Source organism: Symphodus melops (genome assembly GCF_947650265.1).
Source record: "Symphodus melops genome assembly, chromosome: 23".
In the NCBI taxonomy this organism is placed as follows: domain Eukaryota; kingdom Metazoa; phylum Chordata; class Actinopteri; order Labriformes; family Labridae; genus Symphodus; species Symphodus melops.
The window spans coordinates 2534791-2544498 of NC_136713.1; positions in this window are offsets into that span (position 1 = coordinate 2534791).

Below are 9708 nucleotides of genomic sequence, written 5' to 3' on the forward strand. Positions count from 1 at the left end.
TACCTCAGAGTCCGGAAACATCCAAATAGGAATAGGAGATTTCATGCATATATTTTCAATCTTATATTCCTTTACTTTTGCTTTTATTTCCCAACCAAATCCATTACCTTTAAAAGAATGACATTCCCAACAATCTTCAATTACACTTTTAGCAGGATTTGTACTATCACTATGTAACCTACTCCAATATGTTAGCATGTGTTTATCACTTCTCAGTTCTGAGGGGGCTTCTCCGAACTCAACCTGGAATGCCTGAATTGGAGTTGATCTCATTGCACCAGCACACATCCTCAGTGCTTTATGAATGACTCTATGTATTTTTAATAAATGAGTTTTGGCTGCTGCTCTGTACACAAAGCATCCATAGTCTATAGTTGACCTCATCGAAGCCCTATATATGTACATGAGTGATATTTTATCAGCTCCCCACTCTTATTCAGCTATTGTTCTCATTACATTTATAATTTTCTTATATTGAGATTTTCATCAGAGTCGTTAGCTGAGTCGTTGACCTACTTACACCTCGAGTCATCACCTCCCCCAGTCATCTGTGGGTCGTTGGGGTCACATGTGTTGGGGTTTTCAGGAGCGAATACCTGACCAACGTTAGGAGCACCACCCTGAAATCAGGGAACAACCAAAATATTACAAATATCTGTCTCAAATTGATTAATTAAATACCACTATCATCAATAATTAATAATCTATATTTAATTGAAGGTGTGAAATCCGAACACAAAGCCCTTTCACCCAGCCTAAGTCACAATGCAAATACACATTAATCACAAACAACTGCTCTTTAAATTATAACAGAATTTATTTAACAAAGAAACATCAAGTTAATCAATGAAACTCAATCAAACAAACAACTATTATAAACTAAACTACAGGTAACAAACATAAACAAACAAGCGTGACACGTGTTTCTGTGAGAGTGAGAGATTTGATTTAACAAAAACACTTTATTTACACTCCTTAACAACTAACAACATACTGTGCAACAAAAAGAAAAACGTTAATTACAATTGAATTTCAGATGCTGAAAAACGGATTGAAGATGAGTTTCTCCTCTTTTACTGAACAGATAATTGCTCCATGGCACCATGTTTCAATAAAATCTGGAAAATTAGCCATAGCTGAATAAAACTTAAAGTCCACCCACACTCTGGCCCTCACCAAAGACAGGAAGAGGTCAGTGACTTCCTTCCCTTGCCTGTTCTCCATCTCTTTTTTCCGGCTAAGGTAGATAGCCACTTTTGCCTGTTCTGACAAAAAGTTTAAAAGTTTCCATTTTACTGCGTTTGTTTTGTTGTACCCTGCTCCAAAGATAAAAACTGTCATGGACCAAGACTCTATAAAACCCATAAAAACATTCTTTAAAACCCCAAACAGATCCCTCAGTCAAACACACTCTGAAAAATGGTTTCTGCAGCTCCACAATAAAAACACTCATTAGACACAGAAGGGTTAAAATGAGACACTAAAGAGTTCGTGGCTATTGCTCCATTTAAAATCCTCCACTGCAGATCTTTTGTTTAGAGGACTTTTATAAAAAAACCTGCCACACTGGCTTGATGTTGTCAGACACTTTTAGCCACTTTGGTGTCGACTCTGTTCTTCTAAACATTCTCATTTATTGTTTTAACACACACTAAAACCAAACCCTTACCTCTAACATTATACAAGTTCAAACATTTATCATCAGTCACTTTAAAATGTTCATTTGGTGCACTAGATTCCATTGTCAGTCCTATTTCAGGAAACGGATCACATCGGGCACTTCCTTTTTATTCCAGTAGTCCTGCAGCATCTCTTTCTCCTCTCTTGTCCGTCTGAGATGCAACAGTCCGAGCACTCTTTCTATGAAACGTGCCGAGCGAAGACCAAGGGCAGAGGTCACCGCTGTTACATTATTCAGTTCAGGCCCAGCTATGTCCACAATCTGTCTCAGTGTAACATTAAAAGTGGAGACGAGAGCATGAGTGAGGCCCATTAGTGATGTGTCCTGAATGTCCAGACGGGCCACCACCATACCTTATTCCCCTCTGACTTTTAAAAGGAGCACTCAGCCCTCCATGCTTCCAGTGGGGCAGCCTCTCCATTAATGGAGATTCAGGCCTGTCTGTGTGAGAAGCATGTCTCTACAACAACAGAGTGTGAACCACAACTTCCCCCTCTGGGATTAATAAAGTATTGAAAATAAAAGAAATAAAATGTTGTTGTTGCTAAGTGAATTGTAGAATCACCATCTCTCACCTACCTACAATGCTGTTTTGAATTCTCTCCCAAAACAACTGAAGCCCAGTCCCACCTTGGAACATGTGACCCCAACGACCCACAGATGACTGGGGGAGGTGATGACTCGAGGTGTAAGTAGGTCAACGACTCAGCTAACGACTCTGATGAAACTCTCTATGTAAGAAAATGATAACTGTAATGAGAACAATAGCTGTATAAGAGTGGGGAGCTGATAAAAGATCACTCATGTACATATATAGGGCTTCGATGAGGTCAACTATAGACTATGGATGCTTTGTGTACAGAGCAGCAGCCAAAACTCATTTATTAAAAATACATAGAGTCATTCATAAAGCACTGAGGATGTGTGCTGGTGCAGTGAGATCAACTCCAATTCAGGCAGGGTAGGTCAACAACTCAGCTAACGACTCTGATGGGAGTCATCCTTGTTCATTAGTATGCTAATGATCCACAGAGGCTCATATTTGTAGCGCCGTCCTCCAGATAGTTTAGAAGTGAAGAAGCCTTCTGGAGGAGAGGTGAAACGTCTTCATGATCTACAACCAGTCCAGTTGTCTTTGGATCAAGCTTTGACTTTTCCTTCTGGGAGTCATTGATGTGGGGTCAGATGTCCGGGTTTCAGGATCTTAAAGAGCTCTTCAGACAGCGGCTGCTCGCTGCCGTTATCACAGATATATCAGAACAAACAACAACAAGTGGATACGAAGAGGAGCTCCACCGACAAAGAAAACTGCTGCAGGTGATGTTAACACCTGAAATCAAGCTGCACAGAGCAGGTAGGTTTTCTTCCCACTGCTGGAAACGTGTTTCAGGGAGCAGAGCCTTTAGCTAACATCCATAGACGACCACAGAGTCACAGTGTTAGCTACAGCTAGCTCCTGCTAACATCATTGACTTCACTGGACTTAAACTCCAGTAAAGAAATAAGATGCTCTTCATGAAGATGCGTTCAAATGGATGATCTAAGCTCGGGAGTCAGGATGTCGGTATGCTTCACGGCCTTGGATTAGCTGCGTGCCTAAACTATTAAATACAGAGAAGCGTGTTGAAACAGGAAGCAGATGGGGTATCCTCGGACGTCGCCAGACGACGTTTGAAAGAGACAGAACACAAGTTGTTCTGGGATTTTGTAACTTGGGCTGTGTGGGGGATGGGTGCACCTTCAGGAAACAGTGAAACAGGAAGCAGAGGGGTGTGGAAGAGAGTGAACAAGGGGAGACGGCCGGTTTTATCCCTCACAAACTTCACACCTATGTGTTAGGTGTGGCAAAGCATTCTGGGAGCACCTACAAGGCATGCTGGGATAAAGAGTCTTTTGTCCTAGTTCTCCAAAGGGACACAGCCTGAACTTTGTCATCCTGGCTGGAACCAACATCTATAAAGAATTTATGAGTTTAACACTTTGTATAAGTTTTCTCTTCTTTATTCCTTTCAGAAACCACACACACAGATTTCTTTACACATTCCTTTAAATGTGTGTGTACACCCTTTCAAGGATTTGTCATTAAACCAATATCAGTGGAACCTGCGATTTGAACAGTGATTTGAACAGTCACATCAGTGCTGGTTGGATTTTTCTCTGAAGTGTTGAGAGAAGCCTCAGTCAGCTGATCTTTTACACTGCTTTTTACACATTTTCTGCTAAGAGGAGAATGACTCTTCCAATCGTCTAGAGGTCAGAGGTCACCGGCCCAATCAGCCCTGTGGTTAATCTGTGGAAGCAGCTCAATACAGTTATGTTACTGTATCAGAGAAAACACCAAGTTATACAGAAGTGAACACCAGAGCTACACACACTGTCAAATTATCATTCACTTCTTTTGAATAGTTTGGAGGAAACTATTATAGTAAAAAGAAAAAACATCTGGTTTAGTTCCAGTGTGAACAGTACAGAGTCAGCAAACCTCTAATCCCAGTCAAGTCTCCAGTCCCAAGAACTCAAGTCCCAGTCAGTGAAGATGAATCCAAGTCCAGTCCCCTGTTAATATCAGTTCATATCAACCCTCAGGTTTCTGGCTGAGGGCTTCACGTATACTGGACTAGTTCTCCTAGGTGTGCAGTAATTAACTGTCTTTGTGATGGGGGATTGATGACTAGTACTTCAGATTTTGTGTGGTGAGTTGTAAAAAGTTGTGTGACATCCATGAGTTTCTTTCTGAAAGGCCCCTTTAGACACACATCTGTGTTGCTTTACAGTGAACCATTCATTTCAAAGCAAAATGTGGTGTGTGAGTGGAGGGTCCATGGAGTCACTGTCTCTGTAACTGTGACACTCATTGATGTTCCTCCACTCATTTGCACCATTGAGTTAGGATTGGCCATCTTAGACTGCACTGTGTCGACCTCCTGGAAAGAGCATTTAAGACAGCAATTTCAACTTGAAAGCATGTACTTTTGGTGACAGCTTTATCTCATTCAGGTCCAGGAGAAGTTCCTGAAGCAGCTCAAAGGTGTAGCACAGAGCCGAGGGCTATGCAAGGTTGAGGGCATCAATCAGTCCCATAAGCAACGTGCAAGATTTGGCTGTGCTGCTGCATCCTGTCAATACCTCCATCCCTTCAAGAAGAATGGAAACATCTACTGGTTCTTCTCCATCAGTACCATGGACCACCAGGATCTTGACTATGTGTTGAGTGGCATCACTGTGACTGTCCTCCTGCAGAAAATCCAAAACTATACGTGGCCTTCTATAGACTATTACAAGAAGTGTTGTATGAAGTATCTTAAAGTCATGCCTGAGTAAACGTCTTCACATTTGGTGGTAAAATACGACTTTGATGCAGAACAACATGTGATTCAAATCACCTGGACATGTGGTACTCAAGTAAAGCTCTTCAGCTATTTGATATGATACTGTGCTAAGAACAATGTGATAACAGACTGATGTGTAAAACAAGGACACAGACATGTGAAGCATACATGTATTTACATGTATTTGTTTAGTAGGACAAGCTCAAATGGGTTGCATGACTACTGAGTTTATTTTTCTGGTTAAAGTCAAAGTTTCTTCACTCAAAGGTTATTTCATGAAACAATGAAACCTTTCTGTGTTTGTTGTTTCTTGCTCTACCAAAAACATAGTGAAGTGTGACTTCAAAGCCAGGTATAAGTGAGTTTAGAAATGAAGAGGTAAGCAGGTTTAGCAGGCAGTCTTCTTTCTCACCAAGGTGTGGTATGAGTCTGTCACGTCTCAGCTCAGTGCCTGGGTTCTGTGAAAAGAGTAATAGTGTCAGTTCCAAACAATCCTTGTACACAAGAAACCATCATGTCAGAAGATATGAATACCTGTGCAGTGAGCAGTGGTTTGTTTTCAAAGAGCAGAGAAGGAGAAGGATGTCACACAGAGTGAGAATTTGTGTTGTGGAGGACAGGGACAGAATGTGTGTGAAACAGGAAGCCTTTAAATCCAACAGAGCTGACTCAGTTGATCCAGATGGGGCCTCAGCCTGGTCTCCACAACACCTCCCCTGCTCTCATCAGGGCAGTAAGCTGGGCTGTATAGTGGTCCAGTTTGGACATGAAGCTTTGCTCCAGATAAATCCTAGCTATTCTCTGAAACTCCTCCTTGATCTGAAATGACAAGGATTCAGAAGTATGACAGTAGTTCATGGTAAATCAGTGACTCATGAATTCTACAGGCGTTTTGAATGCAGGTCAGGGTGAAAAGCTGCAAGCAGCCACTTGGAGACAGAGAAACATTTGGCCTCTGGTTTGAACTTTGAGAGAGAAGTCTGTTTAAAGGTTCTTCATGTTCATGCATTGATACAGGAATCCTACACAACATATGTCCATAAATACATTCTTGTTACAGCCTTAAAGGAACAGAGAACAATACAAAGGCTATACAAATTCATCTGGCACAGATTCACAACACAGAGCAGGCCATCTCTCTTTGAGCTCATCGCTGCTGGACTTCAACCCACAACCTCATGCCTTCAACAGGAACAGGTTTTTTCTGGACTTCCTGATCTTGACTTCCTGAAGAAGCTGCTGTCTCTCCATCTCAACACTGTCCCTACTTTCTCCACTCGGGTGTGGAGGAAGGTGGTTGACCTCCGCCCTCTTTGCTCTCTTGACATTTTTTGCAGGATTTTTCTCAGCAGGGGATTTCCTTGGTGATATCAAGCTCAGGACCAGGTACTTCACGCCTTCTCATTTTGGAACAGTAATCAGCCATCTTGTAATTCAGGTGCTGCTGCCACCTGTACATGCCTGAAAATGAGCTGCCAGCTTCTCTAAGGCATGGAGGCTTTTTTTACCAGAGCTTCTACAACTGCCAATATTTGAGGAGCAGTAGGATAGGCAGTGAAGTGGAATATTTGGTCAGCAAGTTTCTCAAGTATGTCAGAGTTCATGCTTGGATTCTGAAGGAGGGAGCCATCATTTTCACAAGCCACATGTCCTGCTTGAAGGAGGATGTCAACATGAAATGAAAAGGTGGGTATCACAACATGAGTTGGCCATGGTTCAGATGGATGCTCTGGTGGCTGTGCTAGAATGATGGTGTCAGATGAGCTAACCGAGGAACTGTCATCCAAGAAAGACAGAGTCATGGAGTCGGGAGTGGAGAATGCAGCAGGTTCATTGATGGGGCTCAATGTGAGAAGAACAGAAGGTTCACTTTGAACCACTTTGACTGTGTCTTTGTCCTGAATAATATCAGTTGATGTTAGAGTGAAGAATTGGTGATCAAAGTCTTTGTCCAGGTTCATAACAGTAAAACTCTGTGATAGATTAAAGCCAAAAGTTCTTCTACTGTAAAAGGAATCCCAGCTGGTAGGGTTCACTTATGAGTTTGAGTGTCTTCGATTATAACTCCAAGAGAAACTGTTAGAAAATCATGCTCCTGCTTCTAATGCCATCTTGCTCCCGTAATAATAGATCTTAGTCTTGTTGATTGTATAATATGTCATGTGTATCTACCTCTGATGGTTTTGTGAGGGTGCTGTGGGTTTATGGGCGGGATATGTCAGCGAGAGCCTTTATGTGTGTACATTGTATGTAACTGTGTCTGTATTCAATTGTACTGATTGTGTTTTTGTATTCTTAAAAACGAGATGGATCATCTCAAGGGGATATCCAACAAATAAACAGAATGTGTATGATTAAAAGTCGTAGCTGGGCAGGGCCTGACATCTTCATAGCCTTGGTCAAGCAGAACTGAAAAAAAAAAGATAAAGAACAAGGAGACAATTCAATGAGACGACAGGGAAAGAGACTGTGACATGTAACAGCAAGCATTTTAAAAAACAGTTGAACTGTGGAATAATTCAACAAATAAGTCAAGAGGAGACGGTTCATAACAATAAGGCACAAACTGGTTTGAAGGGACCTACTTTGATAAACAGATATGGTGTTTAAGAGAAACCATTCCTCCAGCGTATAGATGTGATGATATCCTATGATGACATCCAGCTGTACTGCTCTTTTAAGCCTGAAGCTGAGCTCCCTACTCCATTGTCTCGTAGAAATTAAAGAATAGCTGAGCGAAGACTCTCTGCAGCTCAATGCAGACACAACAGAAACACTGGTTGTTGCCCCTGATGACTCAATTCCAGGGATTAAGCAGTTCTTGGGGGACCTAGGGCAGTCCGTGAAGCCTAGTCTTAGAAACCTGGGAGTTACCTTCGACAAAGACATGTCTTTAGTGCAGCACTGTAAGCAGCTGACGAGGAACTGAGGAAAATCTCCACACTCAGAAACATGGTTTCACAGAATGATTTGGAGCTTATCATCCACACTTTTGTGTCTTCATGTTTATACTACTGTAACAGCTTGTTTTCCTGTCTGAACAAGAAAGAACCCTCCAGAATCCAATTAATACAAAACTCTGCAGCAAGAATTCTGACCCGTACTAATACTAGGACCCACATGTCCCCTATTCAAAAAGAACTCCACTGGCTGCCAGTGTCCTATAGGTTCAGGTTTAAAATTCTGGTTCTGGCTTTCAGAGCCTTGCATGGTCAGGCTCCCTCGTATATCAGGGATCTGATCCAGCCTTACACTCCTGTGCGAGCTCTGAGGTCTATGGATCACAATCTGATGAAGGTCCCTCCACCTCTTTATCGCACTAGAGGTGACCGGTCTTTCCAGGTTGTTGCTCCGAGGCTCTGGAATGAACTTCCACCGTCTTTGTGCTTTATTGAATCACTTGACACCTTCAAGAGTGAACTGAAGACACTTCTATTTGTCCAGGCTTTTAATGAGCTCCTTTTAGGGCTGCTAGGACTTTTGGATTGTCTTGGCTTGGTATATTACGTGTGATGTTTTTTTAAACTTTGTTGTGAAGCACTTTGTGACCTCTGTCTGTGAAAGGTGCTATATAAATAACATTTACTTACTTACACTTTCATCAACTTCTATCATCACACAGGATGTCAGATATCAAAGCAGTGAAGAATCAATCTGACACCATAAACAAGCTTCCTTCAATAAACACGTATCAAGCTGTGACCTTTGACTCCCTGTTGCTATGGTGATTATTAGACTTTGGTATTTCCTGGTGTCAGGAGACTCTGTCCTGTTGTGACGCAGATCTGTTCTCTGTTGAAGGTAAGAGACACTTTTACCTGTTTTTAAGACTCTTTGTTTAAGTGTCTAAAGAGCTGTAAGCTAACAGTTAGCCACCAGGTTCATTAGCTGCTCTGACTACAGTAGAAGTGAAGGAGACACAATGATCCTCAGTCACCATGCAGGCTATGCTAACCATGCTAACATGCTAACAGGTGGACTGAAGACGAGCCCGCTCTGGAAAGTTTCTGTCACTGAGTTCATCACTTGATCTTCAGTGATTGAAATATTTGAGTGTTGTTCTGAACATCATTTTGATTTAAATACTTTTCTTAGTAAAGTTTTTTTTTACAGTGAAACTCATTCTGATCAAATCCATAAGAAGTTGTTGTAAGTTAATCAGCTGACTGTGTTCTTGGTTAATCAATGACTTGATGAAGGGGTTTGAAGGTTGTTTTTAATCCTTTTATGATTCAAAGTCCTGCAGTGACGCCTCCTCTGATAAGATCAAACTTTATTGATGCTCGAGGATTAATTCAAATGTTTCAGCAGAACAAAGACAGAAAAGAGTTGAAATAAAAACGATAGAATTCATCAAATGACAACAAGATGATGACAGACTTTTTCACACAGTGATTCATGTCCCAGTTTCAGACTGTGCAGTGAAGACATTCAGAAGATACAACTAGTTTAGTACTTCAGCTCATAGATGGATCAGAGCATGGGCAGAGAGGGGGAGGGCCCAGGACGCTGACCAATGGGAGACTTGGCCTTCACATTTACATATTTTTCTCTATGAACACTTTCTGTGCTTAAATGAAAAATTAGATGAAATATGTTGTGGTTTCTCGAGGAAAGGGGCGATCGACAAGAGAGAGAGAGAGAGCTGCAAACCACAGTCAGCTGTTTGTTGGTACCAGTTAGGGGCAATCGACGAGA